The sequence below is a fragment of the Miniopterus schreibersii genome, assembly GCF_964146895.1.
Source record: "Miniopterus schreibersii genome assembly, chromosome: 13".
NCBI classification, from domain to species: domain Eukaryota; kingdom Metazoa; phylum Chordata; class Mammalia; order Chiroptera; family Miniopteridae; genus Miniopterus; species Miniopterus schreibersii.
Genome location: NC_138113.1, coordinates 44,892,635 through 44,915,738, shown reverse-complemented (window position 1 = coordinate 44,915,738; position 23,104 = coordinate 44,892,635).

The window sequence follows — 23,104 nt, the reverse complement described above, 5'->3', positions numbered from 1 at the left end:
TTTAACTTTTTTTTTTTTGAAACATATAATTTCAATTTCAACATGGCAACTTAAAAAAAATATTTCAATGTTAAAAAATACTTAGATGAGATGGGGAAGCTATGAGCTTATACTATTTGGTCAGATTAAGACCCACTGTTCAGGTAATATGCAAGGAAAGACCTGAGGAAGCAGGGGAAATAGCCACCAGGCTCTCTGTGGGTGATTTTGAATACAGCAATGCACTGTCTAACTTATGTTCAAAAGGATCACTCTGGCTGTGTGTGACACATGGATTCAAGGGAGCAGATAGTGGATGGAGGGGGTGGTGAGCAGTTTTCTTTTAATCTAGACGAGATGTGATGGTGGTTTCAACTGGATTGGTGTACTCTAAAGTAGAGCCCATTGAATGAGTGGACGACTGGAGATGCCATTTGCAGAAGGAGCAGCAAATATTGTCATTATGGTTGATAAATACGGCTTGGCTGGACACATTGTGTAGTAAGAGCCAAACACATAGGCATCCTAACTCCCTGTATACTGACTGGCCCAGGAAGTGGAACGGCCTCTGAGAGGGAAATTTGAATCTTGGTAGAAAGTCACTTACCTGAGTTGCTGTCTCTCAAGCTCAGGGAGTGAGGGAAGGAGAAAAAGATTGGATCACAGACCCATTCACTACACATTTGAAAGAATTTATTGGTGAGGCCAGGCATATGTTTGATTTAAAAAATATATTTTCCTGTAGAAATCAAAAGTATGGAAGAAGTAGTCAATTGTAACATAAAATGAAAGTGGGGGTGTTTCCTTTCATTATTATATTAAGTAACCCACAATTTTTTAAATTTTTAATTCCTGCACCTTTGGGCTTTGCTGGCTTAGTTGCTTGGGTCCCTAAGAGAGGGAAATTTTCATTATAAGGCATAGCAATGATTCAATTTACTGGGAAGATGGAGCTCGCCTCCTGAATTGAGTTTCTTATTCTACCTGCTGAACAAGTGAAAAGGAGTTGAGAATAGTGAGTGGCATTTTTGAATGAGCCTGATTATCAATGGGCAAAAGCAATAATGCCATACAATGAAGTCAGGAAATAGTATATCTTCTGCCTGGGAGCTGTCCTGGCAAAACTTTCTAGGTCAGTTTTGTCCAGTGATCAATGGGAATAGAAAATTGCTGCAAATGCAGACAGAGTCACAAAGGGCGCAGACCCCTCATGAATGAGGATTTGAGACACTTTATGTGATGGAAGCAGTAACTTATGCCCTTAAAGCCATTTTCTCCTTTGTCCTGGATGACTGGTTTTGCAGCTGGAGTCATTATTTTCCAACCATGGTTCTTACAAATGTAATGTGAGTATTACTTGCTTTGGAGAAAATCTTGTACCCTTAACTCCCTGCTTTTTCCTCCCTGCCAACCAGAAATGGGAGAAGCTGGAGCTTCTTGGGGGCCACATGTTGCCAGATTCTCACCTTCAATGAACATTCTGTACTTTCATAAAAGAGAAATAGAGAGAGAAATCATTAATGTCTTTGAGCCCATGACTTATTGTTGGATCCTTTTGTTACAGAAGCCTCATCTTACCCTTACTAACACAACTCCTTAGGCAAAGAACACTTTAGAGCAGAAGGAATGTGGAAAGGTCGTGGAAGAGGCAAGTCTTGCAGAAGGGAATATCCATACTTTCTTCCTTTCTCTATTGTATACATATTTACACATTTTAGCTGATAATCCTTTTCTTCCCTATTACTTGCTCAACTCTTTCATATGGCATGTGTTAGTGCCATTAACTTTAAAGTTTGCAAAATGGGACAGAAAGTTAAGATGGGAGGGAACAGCAGAAGGAGAAAGAGTTATCATCCAGAGATCCAGACTCAGATTTGGATACAATAGCTTACGAGATTTAAATCTTTCTCCGTTCACAAAGTAAATTATACCCTTTTCATTTTTATGAGATAGCTGAATTATACTAGAAATGATTAACTTGTGTTTTTGTAGTACATGCTATTATTAATTTTTAAAGCATGGATAAAGGGTATAGTTTGTTGTTGGGCACCCAGGGGATGAATCTTAATGGGATTTTTTTGTGTCATACTTTCTTTCTATCATTTATTTTGAACATGCTTGCTATATTTTGGAAATTATAATCTTTTGTGTTTAAATCCTTACAATAAAATCCAGAAAACCAAGCATTTTGTCTCCTGAAATTGCTTCTCTCAGATACAAACTTGAGAGCTCACCTCTGGTTTTGTCAATCAGATACACTCATGCAAGACTACATTTTAGTAGTGAGTAACTCTAAGGAGGATTTTATTTTTATTTTACTTTACATTTTATTTATTTTATTATTTTATTTTATTTTTGCAGGAGGCAGATATACAGGGTGTCCCAAAAAATATATACATATACAAACTTTAACAGCTGATAGCTCCATTTGAAAATGAAAAGTGTGTTAAGAAACACTGCCTTTATGATTGTTCAATGTGTGTGTATATATTTTTGGGGACACCCTATATTTGGCTTTTGGAAGTAACAGTGATTTTCTGCATTCTAGAGCCCTAGTGTAGAAGTGGTTTCAAGGAGGCAGTTGCATGGGGTTTATGCCATTGCCTAGTGAAATAGCAGAAGAGTCATATATATCTATCAGGATAATTTGGAAGCATGATTTTGGGGCCATCAATACTATGAGAATGGAAACCAACATAAATTTTTGTTCCTGATTCAATAGTATTGGGGCCAGACACATTTCCCTGCCCCTGTGTTAAACAATATGGTACCAAGCATTTCTTCTTGTTCCTTTGTTAATCAGTACTGAGAATTAGCAAAATAACCTACCTACTTGCTCCAAGAAATAGTTACTGGAAGATAAGAGGAAATCAACTAAACCAGCATACTTCATTAAGACTTAACAGGTTACCCCTCAAGAACCTCTTCAAGACACCTCTTGCCTCACAGTGCCTACCAATCAGAAATTATTTTGTCATAAGCCATGCGCAGTCTTAAGCAATTCTAGTCACTGAAACACCTGCATTAAAATCATTCAGCCCGGGCCCTAAGTACCTGATGAACATCTTCCCCTGACTTTCCCCTGCTGAGATACTGTTAAGAATTTTTCAAAGTTGTCTTTTCTCTTACTTCTGTAGGTCTAATGAATTTAGCTTTGCATGATCAACATGTTTTTCTGGTGGCTTCTGTGGGAGGTGATAGTTGACAACTGGAAGCCTAATCTTGAGCTTGGTTTTCTAGACCCCCCAACTATTATGTCAATTTCTCACACGTCTCAATGACTTTTCTGTTTAATCAGTTAGCTTCTGTTTATAAGTTTGAAATGAAGATTCCTGCCTGTTACACTCACAACCTAATGCCTTTCAAATCTCATGAAATACCATGTGATGGTTGGCTGAACAAAGCAGTCTTCCACTGTATACTCCAAAGGTAATGTATGCCATTTAAAGTGGAATCTTTGTGGTAGTGGGCTTTTTAAATGAGCAGTTTCATCTAGATAGAAAACTGGTGCAGATAACTTCAGGTTACCTAAATAGCAAGAAAAGCTAAACAAAACAGATAAGGAAACAACCAAAGGTAAAGGAGAACCCTCTCAGGACAGGAGTACATTTCCATTCCCTCTAGTGTCCTTTCCTCTTGCCCATCTCCTCCTCACAACTGAAAGTTAAAATTGATGCAAATGCTCCCAAGCATATTTCAATCCCAATTGTGGGCAAAGTTGTGGGCTTGAGTAGGAGGTAGTCAGCAGGGAGCAAATATAAATCCTGTGAAGAACTTCAGTAATAACTAGTATCTGTATATTGAGCCTGGCTATTACGCTTTTCAGTTGCCAATTGGTCTAGTTGGTTAAACAAACTATTTTAGCTGGTCGAAAAGGGCATTTGGGAAAATGATGGGAAGGAGAGAACAGTTTGGTAATTAACATCAGTTTGCCTCTCCTGATAAGGACAGAAAAATAGAACCTACAAAGAATCACGAGGCCACTTTCCCTATAACTCACACAGTGTTGGACAAAACCTGTCTGAATGCCCACTTTTAAAATATAAGGGTGATTGAATGAAGAAAAGCCTCCAGAAATGTGAAAAGAGTCTTGCTTGAAAGATAAGGGCTCGGCTGAAAAATTAGAACACTTGAGGTGCTCTTTGCATAAATTTAACTTGAAGCTTGGGAAACCGTTTCATCTGTACAACTAGTTGTTTCCTCAGCTCAGGAATGTTTTGCTCTCTTTTATCTTGCTTATTTATTAGTTTTTGTCTTTTCTTCAGGACCACATGTCACTTATATGTGGGCTCTTTGGTCTTTCTCTTTCATGATTATGATTTGCTCTTTTATGGTTTTCATCTCTATTCCCTAGGGAGAGCTCTTCAATAGCTCCTGCATATCTTAAAATCTCGTTTGTGATACCAATTATGCCCTAGACTGATCAAAACATTAATATTAATTATTTGGTTGTCTTTTGACTACTCTGTAATCCTTCCCTTATTGATCCCTATTTTATTTCCTTCTCATAGTTGTATTGCATTAGCACTCCAGGTGCTTAAGAAAAGTGAGTTTGGGGGAAGGCAAAGCCATTGATAATCCCAGTAAAAGAAATCATGTCTTCACTGTTTCATCTCTGAGACTGGAAAAGCCATCTATCTAGAGTTATGGATAATCGGTGACTGGTTCATGTCCTCTGGGAAGCCAACTGCAGGATGGAATTAGATATGTAAGATATTTATTAGGGGAAACACCTGTGAAGGTGAAATGGAACAGTGCCTGAAAAGTTGGAGAAAACTTTCAAACCACAATCTCAGTGCAAGGATGCTTGGCTAGGAAGACTCCCAACTGCAGCACAGTTCCAAGTAAGTCTGGCAGGCCGATCAGGAGCCCTCAAGCCCAAGGTGTCTGCCAGTGGAGGCCTCCTCCGTCTCACAGAAATGGACCTGCATTGGCATTCCTTTAGTGCTCAGTGTTGGGTGGGATTAGTTCATGGCTGGAAAAGCGATGCTGGTTCAGAAAGGCAGCCGCTGGCGCCTTCAGTCAGCTATGCTCACACGCAGGAGAGCTGACCAGCACATTTCCATGGCTGCCACACACTTTGTCCAAGCTCCTCCTTTGTGCTGTGCCAGTGACAAGATGTCACCCTCCTGCTGGCTTTCTGCCTGGCACAGTTGTCAAGGTAAATCTAGGCAGTTCCCCTCCTTTCAAATGCTGCTTACTCCCCCCCAGCAAAACGGAGGCCCAAGGAGGGTTCTCTCTTTGACTTGGGGCTGCTTTGCCTCCTCGCTGCCATAATGCCCCATCTCTCAGTGACAGTCTCTCACGATCTTCTCCAAGAAGGAAGGTTAGAGTGACTGCTAGAAGCTTCTGGTTTCAAGTAAGGAAGACCTGGGTCCAAACCAACTCTGCCATGTACTAGATGCTGTGCCCTTGGTTGTGTTATTTCGCTTCTCTACCTTTCATGATCCCTGTGTCTAAAATGCTCACAAAACTTCTCAGAGTTGTGAGGATTAAATGGAATAATGGATGTATTAGCACTTCGCACAGAGTAAGCATTCAGTGAGCATTCAATCATCATTACCTATGATGATTTCCTACTGTTGCTGCTGTTCTCAGGATGCAGGGTCCCAAGCTAGTCTTTGGTTCTTCCTTTTCATGTTTGCACATGTACTGTATTTATTACAAGTGCCATCTTCTAGAAGAAGTTCCTGCATGTCATTTATATTCAACAACAGAACAGGGGACTTGGACCTAGGAGTGTCAGATGGCAAAGTCCATACTTTTTCAGAATATTCCCTTTACCCCCCTGTAGTAATTGTTATGTGGATAGTATTGTTTTTCTTTTTCCAGATCACTGAACTCTCTGCACTCCCTTCTCCCTCCTCCCCGCCACTTTTATGCTCTGTTAGTAACACCAGTGGAAAATTGGAGAGTATTTTTTATTTCTGCCCTCATCTTATCTATGAATGCCCAAAGTTGTTTGCTTTTTAAAAATTTATTTTTAAGTATAGTTGGTGTATGATCTTATATTGGTTATATTAGTTTCAGGTGTATAATATAATGATTTGACATTTTTATACCTTAAAATGTGACCACCCCACTAATTCTAGTTACCATCTGTCACTGTATAAACTTATCACAACATTATTGACTACATTCGCTTTTCCCTTTCCACCCATCCCTCCACCCCCTCCCTTCTGTTAACCATTCCTTTAGTCTCTGTTTCTATGAGTATGGCTTTGTCATGTTTGTTTGTTTTGTTTTGTTTTTATATTCCACATATAAGTGAAACCATATGGTATTTGTCTTTCTTGGCCTGACTTATTTCACTTAGCAAAATACCCTTTAACTCCATCGATGTTGTCACAAATAGCAAGATTTCATGTATATGTGTGTGTATATATATATATATATATATATATATATATATATATATATATATAAAATCACCTTCTTTATTCATTCAACTATCATGAACACCTAGGATGCTTCCATATATTGGCTATTGTAAATAATGCTGCAATGAACATAAGGATGGATATATATGTGTATGTGTGTGTGTGTGTGTATGCCTGATTTTCATTTATGAATGCCCAAAGATTTTTAGAAACAGAATATCTAAGTTTAAGTCTCAAATAACCATTTCTAGGTTTCTATACTCAGTTTGTGGCATTTTCCTGAGTTATGCTCAATATCCAGAGCAATATAGCCATTTTTAGTTGCAAGTTGTACAGTATGTTTTCATAACTCTAGTTTGCTAAGACATCTAGGACTGGGCTGGTCTAACATGAATAATATCCTAAATTAACAATTTTTTATATCAAAAACTATGTAGATAATTATTTGTTATGGAGGTACTGTTGACATATTGGACAGTACAGTTTATTTTGTGTGACTACAGAACGTTGCAAGATAATTAATATCCTTGACTCCTACTTACTGAAAGCAAGCTATGCCCTCTCCACCCTACTCCCCAAGTTAAGATCTCTATATATTTCCCAAAGCCCCCTTGAGTGTGTGGGTTCTGATTTCTGGTTAGTTCCACTGGACAGGTTAATCAATCCTTAAAGTTAGGAGAAGGTCTTGAGTGATGTCATCAGTTTTTAGACCATCCTATATCATAATGGGAAGAGAGCTGAGTATTTCCTGGGATATTAGATAAATTTTGGAGGAGGTCATCTGATGGAAGGAAATAGAAAGAAAATAATACTGTCAAATATTAAGGGTCTGATTTGTTGGCAAATCTCAACAATGCCTCCCTGCCAAGGAGGCATTGGGTGAAATGAGGACAGAAAGGGACAATTCTAGGACAGGTCTGGTAACAAAAATATGATATTGTATGATTTTAGTAGTATACAGACTATAACCTGAGTCTGTTAAACTTTTCATAATCACATTCAACTCCTGTCTAGTTAAGATATGAGTACGTTTCACTTGATTACAATGGTTTTGGAAACCTAGATAGTTCACTTTGGAGGACCAGTATTTTGTCAGAAAAATTAAATTTCCTGAACTTCAGGTGCTATTTAAAAAGAAGTGATCTATTATAAATGTATGAAACTTAGGAGATTTGTGAATTTTAAATTCCTCATTGCTCACTTTATTTATCTGAGTGCTTGTGTTGGGGAATTGTCCTTGGGAGAAAAAAAAATCCTTTATTAAAATTGGAAAACTTTCATGTTTATCATTCATATTTACTTGGAGACCAAGTAGAAGAAGTTTTAATGTTGAAGAACTTTCTACCATGTTTTTATGAGCATGTGAAACAGGGATATGAAATTGAGTTGTAACCTTAACTATAAAGTTGACTATTGCTAATGTTATTATACTGGGATTCTGTTATATCACTGGATGTATTTCCACATTCTCTGTTGTGTATTAAAACCTGCCTTTTCTCCTTGTGATTCTCTCTTAATTGTAAATAGTTTCAGAATATTCTAGCTGTTGATAGCAAAAGTTTATAAAAAATAATCTTCCTCTCTCAGGATTATTTAGTAAAATTAGTTCCATTATCATTAGGTTTGCTTGTTTAAAAAATGTTGGAGTGCTTGATGATGTTTGCAGAAGGTGGGTATCAGCTTCAAATCTTCCCTTTTTAGTTCCTTGACAGAATTTCAATTGTATAGACTATTTATTTGAGAAATATTTTACTTCCTGGAAAATTTAAATTGTCATTTCAATGCTATTCCATTGATGAAGGCCACCTGGAAATCATGCTCATTTCATGCTTATTAGAATGGCTGAGTTGCTGCTGCTGCTGTTGCTTAAAGAGAAAGGGACTGATGCTTTGAGACTGTTCTTTTAAAGTGGGGCTAAGGATATGACACTGTTTTGCTCATTTCTTTCATTTCTCTCTCTCTTTGATTTTATTCAAATGTAGATGCTTTTGGCTTTCTAAATATTATGGTAATTTTCATTGTAGTATCAGATTCTTGGGTTTAGGGTAAATGATTTAAACAACAGGTAGAACAACTTTTATCTAAAATAGCTCCTACTGAGAAAGAGTATGACATTTTCTCTGTGTTGTTTTTTTACTCTTTATGATGAGAGAGTCATTGATCGAGCCTGCAACCCGGGCATGTGCCCTGACCGGGAATCGAACCCCAATCGCCTGGATCCTAGGTTGACGCTCAACTGCTGAGCCACGCCCGGCTGGGCAAATTTTATAAACTTTACAGTATAAGCCCATGGTAGAGCTAACAGAAATTGGGAAGTGGAGGGGAAAGTGGAGGTAGAGAAATGTAGAGCCACTAATTTTCTCATCTTTTATGGTGGGGAAAGAAGACATACTTTCTAAAGTTGATGGTTCAATAAAGAGATATTGGATTATATAGCTTAATTTCCTAAAGATAGAAGATAACTTTAACATAATGGTAGAACTTGCCAAGACTGATGATTGAACACACAGAGGAGAGGTATCAATAATGTGGATAAGCCAGGTTTTTGTATTTCAAAGCAAGGAGTCAATAGATATTATTAGCTATTGACTAACCCAAAATATATAAGTAAAAATATCTTATTTGGAGAGAAATAATTGAAGATGTTTACCTCCAAGGAATGAAAATTAGAGAAATAGAAAAATTTTTTACTTTTCTGTTTTGTTTGGAGATACCCCCCCCCCACACACACACACCACGTGCATTTATTTCTTACTGTAAAAGTCAGAGTTCTATCATGAGGGGAAGACATATTCAAATGGAATAATCTATGAAGCATTTAAGCAAGGGGCTACTTACAATAATTTTGGTTCCTCCATTCCTACCAACACAAGTGCTGTACCCTGACTCCCTGACTTAGTAACAGCAGAGAGCCACTATACCTCCTAACCCTAAGGAGAGTGGGAGGGAGTGGCCACCAGGAAAAGATAACCCATCAGATAAAGCAGCCCGGCAGGAGGGCAGCCTGTGGGAGAGAAATGCAGCCAACCCGTGGTGACATGGAAGAGAGGAAAAACACCAGGGGGGTGAACACCAGGACTCCATTCTCCTTTTACTCTTGAATCCTGTAGGTTCCACCCACTGACTAACTGGTCAGAAACCAGAGGTCAAGGAGCCCCTTAATATAGGCCATGTAGATGTGTCCATGCCGTCTATCCATGCAGAACAAGATGTAAAAGGGTGGAAATACATCTAGAGGGGAAAGTGAAGATAACCAGCACATTTATATTAATAAAATAAGTATGATGTCAATACTGTGTGTCATATTTGTACAGAAAAATAGTTTTACATGAAGATATTCCATGGATCCTAGTCAAGTACTGGTAGTGTTTTGAGCTGGCTGTAGCTTACTTATCTGGCAATTTGAGGATTTGAGTGAAAGCACTTTTTTTGAGATGCTCAGGACACACTTATGGAGGAATGAACAAGTGATACTTGGAAAGTAAGGCAGACCTAAAGGGTATATTACTTTAAGCCAAGAAGGAGCTTAATCCTGTGAGAAAACTCTTGGGAATGAGTAAAATATATGCTTTAGAGTCCCTGCAAGGGTGAAGGAGATAGGATACTTAGCTCCCTGAGAGCCACTGGTTTGGTCTGTCCCTGAAGGCAAAGGAGCCTTTTTAAGATGCAGAAGAAGGAAAAAAATCTCCAGGCAGTGAGATGGAGACCCTGGCCATTGGAAGTTGGCCCGAGCACAGGAGATCTGAAAGATACAAGTGGCCACTGTTGGTGTCTGCAGCTTCTGGCTGATGTGCCACAAGAACACAAACACCAGTTACCGAGTCGAACATGTACCGCCTGGGATTTAAAACCTGCATTTGAGGATATAGGTCTGGAAGGGATTCTTAAAAATCCCATCTGATTGTACTGACAGCAAGCATCATTATTATTTCAGGCAATTAGGAAAAAAAGCCTTTGTCACTATTTGGTTCACATTTCTTTTTAATATTTTTGACAGTCTGCAATTTTAAAATAAACACACTCAAATGCATCATTTGCCAATATTTTGACACATTGGAGTTAAGCAATCTGCTCACCAGTGTGGCTGTGTGAACTTGGTTTTATGAAAACCTCAGAAGTTTTCTTGCAGTTGCCATGCATAAATCTGAATTGATGAAAATGTGCCCTTGATTAGGAAATTTGTGTCTCTACTGTGTTTTTATATGTTTGTTTGTTTTAAACGCAGGCCCGTGAATGCCTACCCATGTAAAATCGCACAGTTGAGTCCTAGGAGGACTTCTCCATGCTCAGCACAATCCCGGAGAGCACTCAGCAGCATCCTGAGGACTCGTATTCTCACCTCCGTACAGGTAAATGTGTGACGGTTCATCATGCCGTCATAGGAAGAGAGGCGTTAGTGCTTTTTGTGCATGTTCAAATATTTGTGTTTGGACTTTTCAATTATGATAGTAAATTCTGATTGATTCTTTTTGCAATGTTATGTTTTTAAAAATATTTTTCCATATGAGTTGAAAATCACATTATTCAATTATCCAACGAATATTTATTTAGTGCATACTATGTGGAAGGAAATGGCCTAGTGCTTGGGATACCTCGGTGAACAAGACAGATAAAGATCTTTGACCTACTGCTTACATTCAAGAAGTGAGCCTGAGCCAATAAATCATAAATAAACACAGTGTATCAGAAGGCAATGCATGCTATAGAAGAACAGAAAAAGGAGAGCCCAGTTAGGGAGATTGGAAATGCTGGCATCAGGGAACAGAGTGTAGTATTAAAATGGCCTGAGAAGGCCTCAGTGAAAATGTTTAACTGAGCAAAGGCCTGAGGGGAGCGAAGAAGTTAGCTTTGTGATCTGATGAAGGGAAAACATTTTAGGCAGAACTAATAGGCAGAGCAAAGACTGAAAGACAGGCCTGAAACCTTTAAAAATACAAGTCCTCTGGTCAAAAAGGATCTTTCTAGTTGTTCTGTTAAGAAAAGAATGTGGGAAAAGTGAGGGTAGAAGCTGGGAGACCAGTGAAGAAGTGATTACAATAATCCAGAAAAGAGATCTTGAAAACTTGGGATAATTTAAAATAAATATCGGTCACTAGGGAAAACATTAAATTCTAAAAGAGAACTTGTCCACAGGTCAGCTGAGTTGATCAAGGCTAATATGAAAGAAACATATGGCAGCCACTCATTTTCACTTAATGTTGAGCACACTGACGGGTTTATAAAATAAAAACAGAAATCTGAATGTCTCTCCAGCATCCAAGACAAGAAAGTATGTATGGTGGTCACCCTTTTTCATTAAAGATCTCTTTTTAAGGAAAGAAATACTGTCTAATTAGTAGTTTGATTGAAGGGTAGGATTTTGCAAATTGACATGCTTCGTTTTGAAACAAATGTATTGAGTATTCAAAACAGATCTGCTTTCATCTAGTCTCTGGAGTTGAGAAACAAACTGCAATCATGCATGGCAGTTTTTCTAGGACTTTGCTCAGCTTTTTTTTTTCTTTTCTTTTTCATTTTGAGTGTTTTCCTTTGTCACTGCACTGATATAGACATGTCCAACTTCAGCTAGTCTGGGTCCTGAGAAGGCAAGATAGACCCTCAACAGCAACAAAATAACATTTTGACCTTACAAGAATCCCTCTGCAATGGGAAAGGCACTTTGTACTCTACAACAGAAAATAAACCTTGTTTGTTGGCTTCCATGAGATTTTTATAACAATAACTAAGTATTAATTTACAAAGGAACTGACTAAAAAGAAGAAATTGCTTATGCCATGTTCTCTGACCCAAATTCAAATTCTAAAAGTAAAAACAAAACTCCAACTAAATGAAAATCCTTCCAAAGAATTCTTGAATCAAATCTTAAATCATCTCAATGATTTAAGAATATTTAGAAAATGATGGTAATGTTCACAATACTTATGAAAACTTAAAGAGTGTGGTCACGCTGTATGTTGAGGAAAATTTATAAGTATAAAAGTTTTCCTACTACAAGACAATGAATATAAGTAAATTAAAATATTCGCTCAAGATATTTTATTAAAATATAAAATAAAACCTATGCAAAACAAGAGGAAGAAAACAGCAAAGAAATTAGGTCTGAAAATTAAAACAAAATTGAGAAATAAAGAACTGAATCTTAAAGTAAATTGTTTGGATAGACAAATGAAGTACATATGCCACCAAATATTCTAACTAAAGAATGAAAAAGAAATGTGTATTTGGGGGTGAAATGACAAAGAAAACCACAAAATTAGGAGTGAGAAAGAAATTTTAATAACAAATAATGATGAAGTGATAACTACATAGACATGCATTTTATAATTAGGCTACAATTTTTCAAAATCTGTATGACATATTTTCTATTTACATAAAAATAATTTAAAAAATAAAAACCCCAAAGCAGCCAATAATTATGAAAATAATTAAGAAAGTTGCCAAATAACTAATCTACTTTCAGTAGTGCCAGGCCAACATAGTTCATGGGGAAAATAATTCATATTCCATTGAAAATAAAACACAAAATACAGAAAGAAATAATTTCCCTAATTTTTTTTTTTACAGGAGATAGCATAGCACTTAAGTCCAAGCCCAACAATAATAATAAAACCACTATAGCTGAATAATCCATCAAAATATAAAATATGTAGCAATAAACTTAATTGAGGAGCCAGACCACAATACTTTACTGAAACCACATTTCTATAGGATTGCTGACTATAGAAACGTTAGTCCTTTTAAAGTGACATATTTGTTATAAACAGTAATTTTAGCAAATTTATCCCAAATCACTATAAGAATATATTTATAAATGCATGAAATTCTCAGAAAATATTTCAAAAAAGAAAATGGGTAAAGATTAGCTTTATAAGATATCAAAATATGCTACAAAACAACAGTAAATATACAGGTATGCTATGAGTGTCCAAGTAAATATGTGGATCAGTGAATCTGAATTGTATAAAGTAAATGACATTTAAAATTTGTGGTTAAAAAATGAATTATTCAAGAAATGGTGACAAGATTGTTGTCTTGGTATTTTTGGGAGGGGCAAACACAACTAGATCCTACTTTTTCTATTACCTCTAAATATGTTTGAAAATTAATATCTATTTAAATATATAATAAACAAATGTAATCAAATATGAAAGATTCTTAGCTTCTAATCTATAAAGAGAAAGATTAATAGGCTTTCCAACAGTAATTTCTACATGGGGAACAGATGTAATGTACAAAGTAAAACAAGGCATATCACAATCCTGGAAAAAAGTATTTGATTCATAATTGATAATCAGAGAATTCATATTTTATTCTAACAGTGAAATAATTTCTCCCACATACTTGGAGCAGAATTCCTCAACCAGTATACTATGGAGCTCTGGTGTGTAATGATGGCTTTCCTGATGGCCTGATATATTGATCACACAAGGCACAGGGCAGGGTTTGGACTAGCTGGTGGTGAGGGATCTCATTGCCCTAGTATGCCATGAATATGGTGATTTCCATGCATGGCATGATGTGAAAAAGATTGGGGAACACTGTAGGATTAGAGAAAACTGTCTGCTCATAGCCTGGGATAGATAGCTTTAAGAAACACGAATTCAAATAGAAAAATACACAAATAAATGGAAAGATATCCTGTGCTCATGAATTGGAAGAATTAATATTGTTAAAATATCTATAATACCCAAAGTAATCTACAGATTCAATGCAATTCCTATCAGAATTCCAATGCTATTCTTCACATTAATAGAAAAAAAAAATACTAAAATTCATGTGGAACCAAAAAAGACTGAACAGCCAAAGCAATCTGTACCAAAGAAAATAAAGTTGGAAGCATAACACTACTTGATTTCAAAATATACTATAAAGCTATAGCAATAAAAAATGCATGATACTGACATAAAAAGCAGACATATAGGCCAGTGCAACAGAATAGAGAGCCCAGGAATAAATCTATGCATTTATTGTAAATTGATCTTTGACAAATGTGCTAAGAACACACAATGGGAAAATGACAGTCTCTGGGAAAACTGATTATCTACATGTACAGGGATGAAATTGGACCCTTTGCTCACTCTACAAAAATCAACTCAAAATAGATTATGACTTAAATATAAGACCTGAAAGCATATAACTCCTAGAAGAACAGAAAGATAAAGAGCTCTTTGACATTTATCTTGACAATAATTTTTTAAATATGACTCCAAAAGGACAGGCAACAAAAGCAAAAAGAGGCAAATGGGGTTTCATCAAACAGAAAAGCTCCTGCAAAGCAAACAATCAACAGATTAAAGAGACAACCTATGGACTGAGAAAATATTTGCAAACTATGCATTTGGTAAGAGGTTAATATATAAAATTCGTAAGGAACTCAACTCAATAAAAAAGTAACTGGCCTGAATAAAAAAAGAACACAATTTAAATAAAAAATGAATAGATATTTCTCAAAAGAAAACATACAAATAGTGAACATATAATTAAAAGGTGCTCAACATTGCTAATAACCAGGGAAGTGCAACTCAAAATTGCAATGTGGTATCACTTCATACTTGTTAGGATGGTTTTTATAAAAACGACAACAGGTTACAGGCATTGGGATGAATGTGGAGAAAAGAAAACTTTGTACGCTCTTGGTAGGAATTCAAGCTAGCATAGTCATTATAGAAAACAGTATGGAGAATCCTCAAAAATTAAAAAACAATACGACTACACTATGATCCAGCAATCCCACTTCTGGGTATATATCGAAAGGAAACGTAATTTTTATCTTGAAGTGATAGCTACACTCTCATGTTTCTTTCAGCATTATTCACAATGGCCAATATATGGAATAAAAATAAGTGCCCTTTGAAGGGTGAATAAATAAAGAAAATGTAATATATTATTAATACAGACCACCACCTGTTTGCAAATAAAATTCCCCTGGAAACAGCTATATTCATTTATTTCTGCATTATCTTCAGCTGCTTTTGTGCTACAATGACAGAGTTAAGTTGTTGAGACAGAGATTGTATGGACTACAAAGCCTAAAATATCTACTATCTGACCCTTTACAGAAAGTGTTTGCCAACATCTTATATAAACCAAAATGTTGTGACTATGGCGATTGTATTTCAGATGATGTACATATTTTCTTTTTGCTTAATGAATAACACAATTATCTATGCAGATGATTTCCTTGGGTAATTATCTTTAAGATGGAGAAAATTAACTAGCTAAGTTCCAGACATTTAGGACACAGACAATAGTGTGGAGAAGGCCTGGGGGCAGGGAGCGATGCTAGGTAGAGGGGATCAATGAGGGAAAAAGGGATATCTGTAATACTCTCAACAATAAAGATAAATTTAAAAAATAAAATTGGAAAGACTGAGCTAAAATTTAACTTTAATAAAACTGAAAAAAATTCCTACTTGGTTTTGTGCATATACTAACGCACAGTGTAGATGTGTCTGGAGGTTGTACAACTAAATGTGTCACGTAAACAGTGACAACAAAAACTTTGTAGTTCTAGCTGCACGTGTTTAATACAAGTAATATTTACAAGTAGTTCATGGGGATGTTGAGGCTTTGAGGAGCAGAAGATACACCATCTGAGGTCTAGTAAAAATTTTTTTTTTCAGATTATCTTACCGGGATTGTCCTAATGCTTGCAGTAAGCAGATGGCTCTGAGTCAAGATGTGTTTAAGATGACTACCTATAGAAGTTCTCTTTTTGAAGAGATTAGGGTCCTACCCAGAAGCCAAAAGATGTGAGATGGCAACTTGAGGAGTTTTGTATGATAGCACGGCCTGGCAAGAAAAAAGAGAGACCAGCCAACAATAGCATCTGGTCGATCTGGACTAGATAATGCTTGCTAGTTACATCAATCGCTCTTTTCCAAATCCTTTCTAAGTGGTCTCACAGCCTTTCCTTAAATTCCTAAGGGAAGCTCTCCAATGGGAAAGAAGATGGACTGACAGACTATTATTGCACATGGTTATTATATTTCCTATTATGAACAAATTGTAGTCAGATTCTGACCATTCCACATGAGTTTTGACCCAGTTCATTACTTTTTCTCAGGCTACTGAGTTTCCATAATTGAGGGAAGGATCAATTCCTGGATCCAGAGTTGATCACAAACTCAAGTCTCTTCTGATCATTAAGATGTAGTCAGAGCAGAATGGTGACAGTGTGTTGTCATTCCAGAATGTAAAATTAAGTTCACTTTATCAGAATTAAACTCATTATTAGTTCAATGCCTAATGGGTGGAAGTTTTCAGCACCCACCAGAAACCACTAGCATGCCAACTTGCTTTTACCATGATTAGTGACTTTAATTCATATAAATAAATGTGGTAGGTACAGGAAGGGGTGAGAACAATAGGAAAATGGGATTTAGAGAAAACAACAACAAAGCACCCAGAGTTGTTCTGAGGGAAAGATGCTGAGTTTCCTGGATGTGAGCAATCCCATCCTTGTTGGCTTGTGTTGGAAAAGAGATTTTATTTCTAAGTAACCTGTTGAGGTGAAGTGTCTGGCACAGGGCATTGGGAATGATTGTGAGACTCCTTCCAGGCTCATTGAGAAAGCATGTGCTGACTGATTAGGGATGCTGCCAAGGTTTGGGGAGAAGAGGAACATCAACCATGCATTTACCAACTTTACATGGAGGTAGAATTTGCAATGGGTCCAGGAGAATTTTCATGGCCTAGGGTATATGTATCCCTTATGACTAACCCAACTCTCTGCCTTTTTTTTTCTCCTTGACCCTACAAGTAACAATATGATGACTTTCAAATACCAAGTTACTTGGAGAAATTATATTCCAGAAAAATGATATGAGGATTCTGTTCTCCAGAAAAAATTATACACCCTCACACCCCAGCCCCCCAAATTGAGGAATTAATGTAATTAAGGTGCTGTATTCATTGCCGCTCTCTTGGTTCAGAGACCAATCTCTGGTAATTATGTGCAGTCCCAATTTAGTCAGATGGTAAAGCTTTAAAAAACAGCAGCAACAACAACAACAAACACAATGCCACCATCAAGTCCCTAAGTAGTGAACTGCTTGCAGTGTGGGTGTGTTTCTTTCTGGGTGCGGAAGAGTATGCTAGGGGCTAGAAGACCCTGGGCCCCTCCCCTACAGACAGGGCCATTGTTTTCCCACCTCTTATTCAGTCAGCCTGGTCACTTTACTTCTGTTTTCCTTTTTCTCTTCTGAGTCTTATCCAGTTTCTGATCATTGAAAATCTTCTGCAACTCCTATCTGAGGGTGTGTAACACTCTGACCAGTGGCGTTTGAGAAGGAGCCGAGTTTCTCACCCCAAAATATGCCTCTTTGGGATATTGATTATTTGAATCTGGTTATTTTTAAGAAACTCAAGACTCAGAATACAACTTTGACCTCCCATCTAACTACCTAAAAAAAAAATAATTTAGAGGATCTGCAACAGAAAGGGAGGCATCATCATTGATAACCATAGTTTAATATGAACTAGTGTATGACAGACAGGGAGTATCCTAGGAAGGCCCTTTTGATCAAAGTCCTCTCTGTGTCCCATTGTTAAAGATGGCCCCTCAAACATTTCTTTTTCTGTCTCCATGTGAATTGCCTTCCTGCCCTTCAAAGTCCCAAACCACAGCCTTTCTCTCGCCTTAGCCCAGGATGGCATATAAGCCTGAACTGCCAGGTCTGACCTGTCCTGTTCTATATACTTATGGAACCCTCTTGCATACATAAATAAGAAAGTTTGGTGATTTTTTTCCTGTTAATTTGTCTTATGTCATTTTAATTATTTGAGGAGCCAGATGAACTAAGAGGGCAAAGGGGTAATTTTTTCATTCCTTTAGTCTTACAGTCTGTTGACAATTATAGACGAATTCTTTTTATCAGTGTAGATCAGAGAGGGAAAGGCCAATGGGATAGAAGAGAGAATTTGATAACCCCAGAGTGGCAAGGAGGATTATACACTAAACACATTTAGCAACAATACCCCACTAAACTAACAGTTCCCCAAATGTGCTCCAAGGCACTCCAGGTCTGACGGAAAGTTTTGTAGGCAATACTGAGTGAAACAGAAAAATACTTGCCACGTGTTAAACCGCTCAGGAACTACTAGAGTGATAGTTATCAATTTCAATATTAAATTGTGCTATGTTCTTTTCAATGACATCATGCCTTTGTGGGGGTGTGTTTTGTTTGTTTTTGTGAATACAGTACTATGAAGCAAGTACTGTGAGAAAATCAGCATGGGATAGGAAACCAGGATGGCAGTGTCTAATATTTCATGCTTTGAGAAACTGTGCAGTGCCTGCTAGGTGTACACTTCCTGTCAATAAGTAACCGCGGTTATATAAAAATAAAATAAAAATATTCTTTTTCTTTCAACTTATATCTATTTTTTTCAATTTGTGTCTAATATTTTTTCAAACAGCTATTAAGTTGTTAAGACATGGATACTTATTAAGTTGTTTGAACCGAACTTCTTAATATAGAACTGTAGGTATGTTTTTGTCCTACGGTTTCCTGAAAGCAATTGTTGAGGCACTAAGGACACTGTGAAACAAGACAAGTTGAAGATATCTGCACCACTTTCAACCACATTTTTACTATTTTTTGGTATGAACTTGTCTAGCTTTAGTTTCCTTCCCAGGATTTGAGCAGGCCAACTTTCTACAGGGATATGACTCTGGAGCATGGACATTTTGGTAGTGTCATTTAGGGTCCACACTGTCCAGATGTCCCTGGTAACAATATGCATAGTAGCAGATCCTATTTCAGAAGAAACCTACCATGACCTATAATACCCAGTCTAGCACACATTCAATAAATGCTTTTTGGTAGATATTTATTTAGTTAGTAATTTTTAAATGAAATGTAAGGTGTCTAGAAAATAGAATCCAGGATGTGTGTGGTCAGTACCTTTTTCATTACAATAATGAGTCTTTCCTCTTTCTAGCACTTTCTCCCCATCATTCCACTGATCTGAAAGAGGAAAGGGACATTGTCCCCTTTCCATCTTTGCTTCTCCCTTTATATGTTTCCTTGGGATCAAGATGGGGTCATGCCTGAGGCTAAGCCCAGCTTAGGCAACAGAAGAGTTTAGTGACTTTCATAGGATGCAGAATTGGATAGGATTTTAGAGACCGGTTAGGTTCCTCTCTTTATTTTACTTTTTTGTTTTTGGACAGAGAGAAACCTAACAAAGTTGAGTGGCCTGCTCACGGCCACTTGGATTCCTACTTTTGCAGCTGGGACAAATACATAGCCCCGATTTCCTTCCAGTCTTATACTCCTTCAGTTACACTGCCATTGGTTTCTCAGTGAAATTTAAGCTCATTTCAGCCTTTTAAAAATTCTTGCAGTTGATCAGCCATAATTTCTTTCCTTCAGTTTGAAGCAGCTTATTGCTTTATGTTTGAGGGGAAGCCACTATTTCATCCTGAAGATGGTTCTTTGGTAATGGCAGGCTAACTAACTTTTTCTCTCTGGGTTTAGGAAGTGCTTGGGAAAGACGGGTGCTGTGCTCTATAAATATAAATGGTTATATTCTACTGAAACAAGCTATAGCATATCACATCTGATATTTTCCGTGACTTTGCATATAGATAGTATGAATTAGAAAATGCACTTTTTTTGAACTCTACAGCTGTTCATAAAATTGTCACAGAAATTTGCATTTAAAATATACATATAGGAAATTTGCACACATTTATGGAGCTCTCTAGAATTCTTAAGAGGTGGAATTTAGTACCTGCTGGCAAATACTTCCCAGTTATATGCTAGGAAAAGAATAAGATACTGATAGCTGGGAGCCTTGTTTAATTTGGGCCTTATCAGCTTTAATAAAGGAGTGGACAGGACCTTGAATATTAGATGGATAATATTTCCATTAAAAAATGGGATAAAATTATACATTTTTTTCTGACAATATAACAGAGCTAAAAAAATGTATCACTGGACCAAGCCTATTTTTATTATGCCAAACTAAAAAATACATAATAATAAAATTTTAAATGGTCAGCATTTATTTAAATATAAACACCATAAAAATAGAATTGTTCAAAAAATAATTGTGAAATATTTACATTTAAATTAGCTTTTGTAGGCAGTGAATTTTTGCACAAGCAAAATTTATTGAAATGACTGCATTCTTTTAAACTAGGTTTAATTCTAAATGGTTAATTTTTGCTAATAATTTTTTTATACTAATAAAGTAGAGCATAATTATTGGTAGGGTTCAGAAAATACAAAAAACCCACCCTAAAATAATAAATTATGCTCTTAAAATTCCACCATCTGGAGATAATTTCCATAAATGTCTTATGTAGGTTTTCAGATAAGGGCTTCAGTGAGAGCATAAACCTCCACCAGCGCATTGTTAAAGGTTACAGTACATTATATTGAATCAGTGAGCCATGGTTAATTTTTTTCCTCTTTTTTGGGCTTTAGGACATACCCACTTTTATTTTTACTGGCATTAACATTTTGATAAACATTTTTATACTTGTTCATTTGCACACCTTTCTCATTATTTGATTAGGATAAATTCCCAGAAGAGGATTGTCTAGATTAAAACATTTGTACATTACTAAGTCTTTGAATAAACATTTCTGTATTAACTTCTAAAAAGGCTGTATCAAATGTACCAGACACGCTATCTTCCTCTAAGTCTACATGACCTAAATTCTGAATCCCTGCTCACATCTTTTGCCAACATGGTAGGAAAAAAACAAAAAGGAATCATAATGTTTACTTTGCATTTTAAATTACTTATGAAGCTTTCCATTTTTATTTGTTATTAAAATATTTTAAAGATTCAGTACTCTTAGAGATTACTATGACAATATCTGTGAGATGATAATATACAAATGTTAATGATTTTTTATTCTGTTTATAGTTGTACAGTTATCTCTGTGTGTGTCTATGAAATAATTTCTTACATATAATGTTGAATTTTTCCTCCTAATTCTCATTTCTCTACTTTCACCTCTAGGAACAACCATTTAGCATAAATTTGTTCTATGTCATTGGGGTCCATGTTTTTAGGTCCAGGTGTGTGTGTTTTTTAAATCCCCCACGTTAGATTTTAAATAATGAACATGTATTTAGACATGTCTAATTTTCACTAGGTTTTTCTTTTTTCTTTTGTACTGACGCTTCTCGTATCCATTACTCCTATTTTTTCTTAAGTTGGAGTTCATCCTTAGAAAATTTTTCTTAGAGAGGAAGAGCTAAGCTAGAAAACAGAGTTTAGGCTCAAGGCTAAATGAGGAAGATGACTTGGAGACTTCAGGGCTGTATCGCTTTGCTTATCCTGATGTAGCAAACACACTGAAAAGAATACAAATGTAAGCATCTAAGCTGATGGGTCCTGCACCCCATTTTCTTCTTTGAATCTCACACAGGCCTTCCCAAAATTCAGTGGTCTTGACAGCCCATGTGGACTGAAATGTGCTCCAGGCACAAAAAGCATAGAACTGTGGTTCTTTGCTTTTTTAATATTGAAAAATCATCAGCACCCAATACAATGTTACTACTATCTTGACACCCAATATCCATCCTCTCATGTTCCTCATCAGGAGAGTCCCAATTTAATTTGGATTGACAATGTTCCTAGTTAAACAGGTGTGCTTCTCGGCCTCCTTTGATGTTATAAAGGTCACAATCTCAGCCAATGAGGAATAAAAAAGATTACTTGGAGGAAAACTCTTTGGGAAAACTCTTTATAAGGGTTTGATTAGCTGCTGTATACCTTTTTGTCCTGGACTTTTGTTTGGCATCTTGAGAGCATAAGAAGGACAGGACAGGAGTCACAACCTAAGGATAGCATGTTGGGAAGCTAGAAGTATTTCCAGATTTCTTTTGTGTAAGAGAAGATGTTTTGGGAGGGAATGGGAAGGTGGAAACAAAGGAGAGAAGAGGTACAGAAGGAGAGGAAAGGAGTGAGTGAAAGGAGAAAAGAAATGTTTCTCTCTATAGATAGGTGATAGAGATAGATTAGATAGATAGATAGATAGATGATAGATAGATAGATAGATAGATAGATAGATAGATAGATAGATAGATAGATGATAGATTAGATAGATAGATATAGGTAGATGATAGATTAGATAGATGATAGATATAGATAGATTAGATAGATGATTGATAGATAGATGATAGATAGATAGAGATGATAGATAGATGATAGATGATAGATAGATAGATAGATAGATAGATAGATGATAGATAGATAGATAGATAGATATAGATAGATGATAGATAGAAGATAGGTAGATGATAGATAGATATAGATAGATGATAGACTGAGGGAGACAAAAAGAGACAGAGAGACTAATTTGTTTAAGGCACTATTTTGAGACATTTGTTACGAGCAATCAAATGCAAATTCTCATTGAGAAAGCCATATAACCTAATAAGCCTACAACTCACACAATATTCACATCACCCACAATGAATGTCTGCTTTTTCTGGGCATTAAAACTTTCCCTTTGCAAGCCCTGCCAGAAGCCATGTCCTTTTGCCTGAATGTGTGCAGCACAGTCCAGGTGTTTTACTTGAGTTTGTAACCAGGCGCTTCCTGTGGGTAGCTCCAGTCCTAGGCTAACACACAATGTTCTGTGAAATGTTTGGATGACTGCAGTTCCAAATATATCTTTATTTAGACTCATAACTTGAACGATTGCTTGGATAAGTATAGAATAATTCTAGTTTCAAAATCACTTTGATGTATATTATTGAAGGTGTTACTCCAAA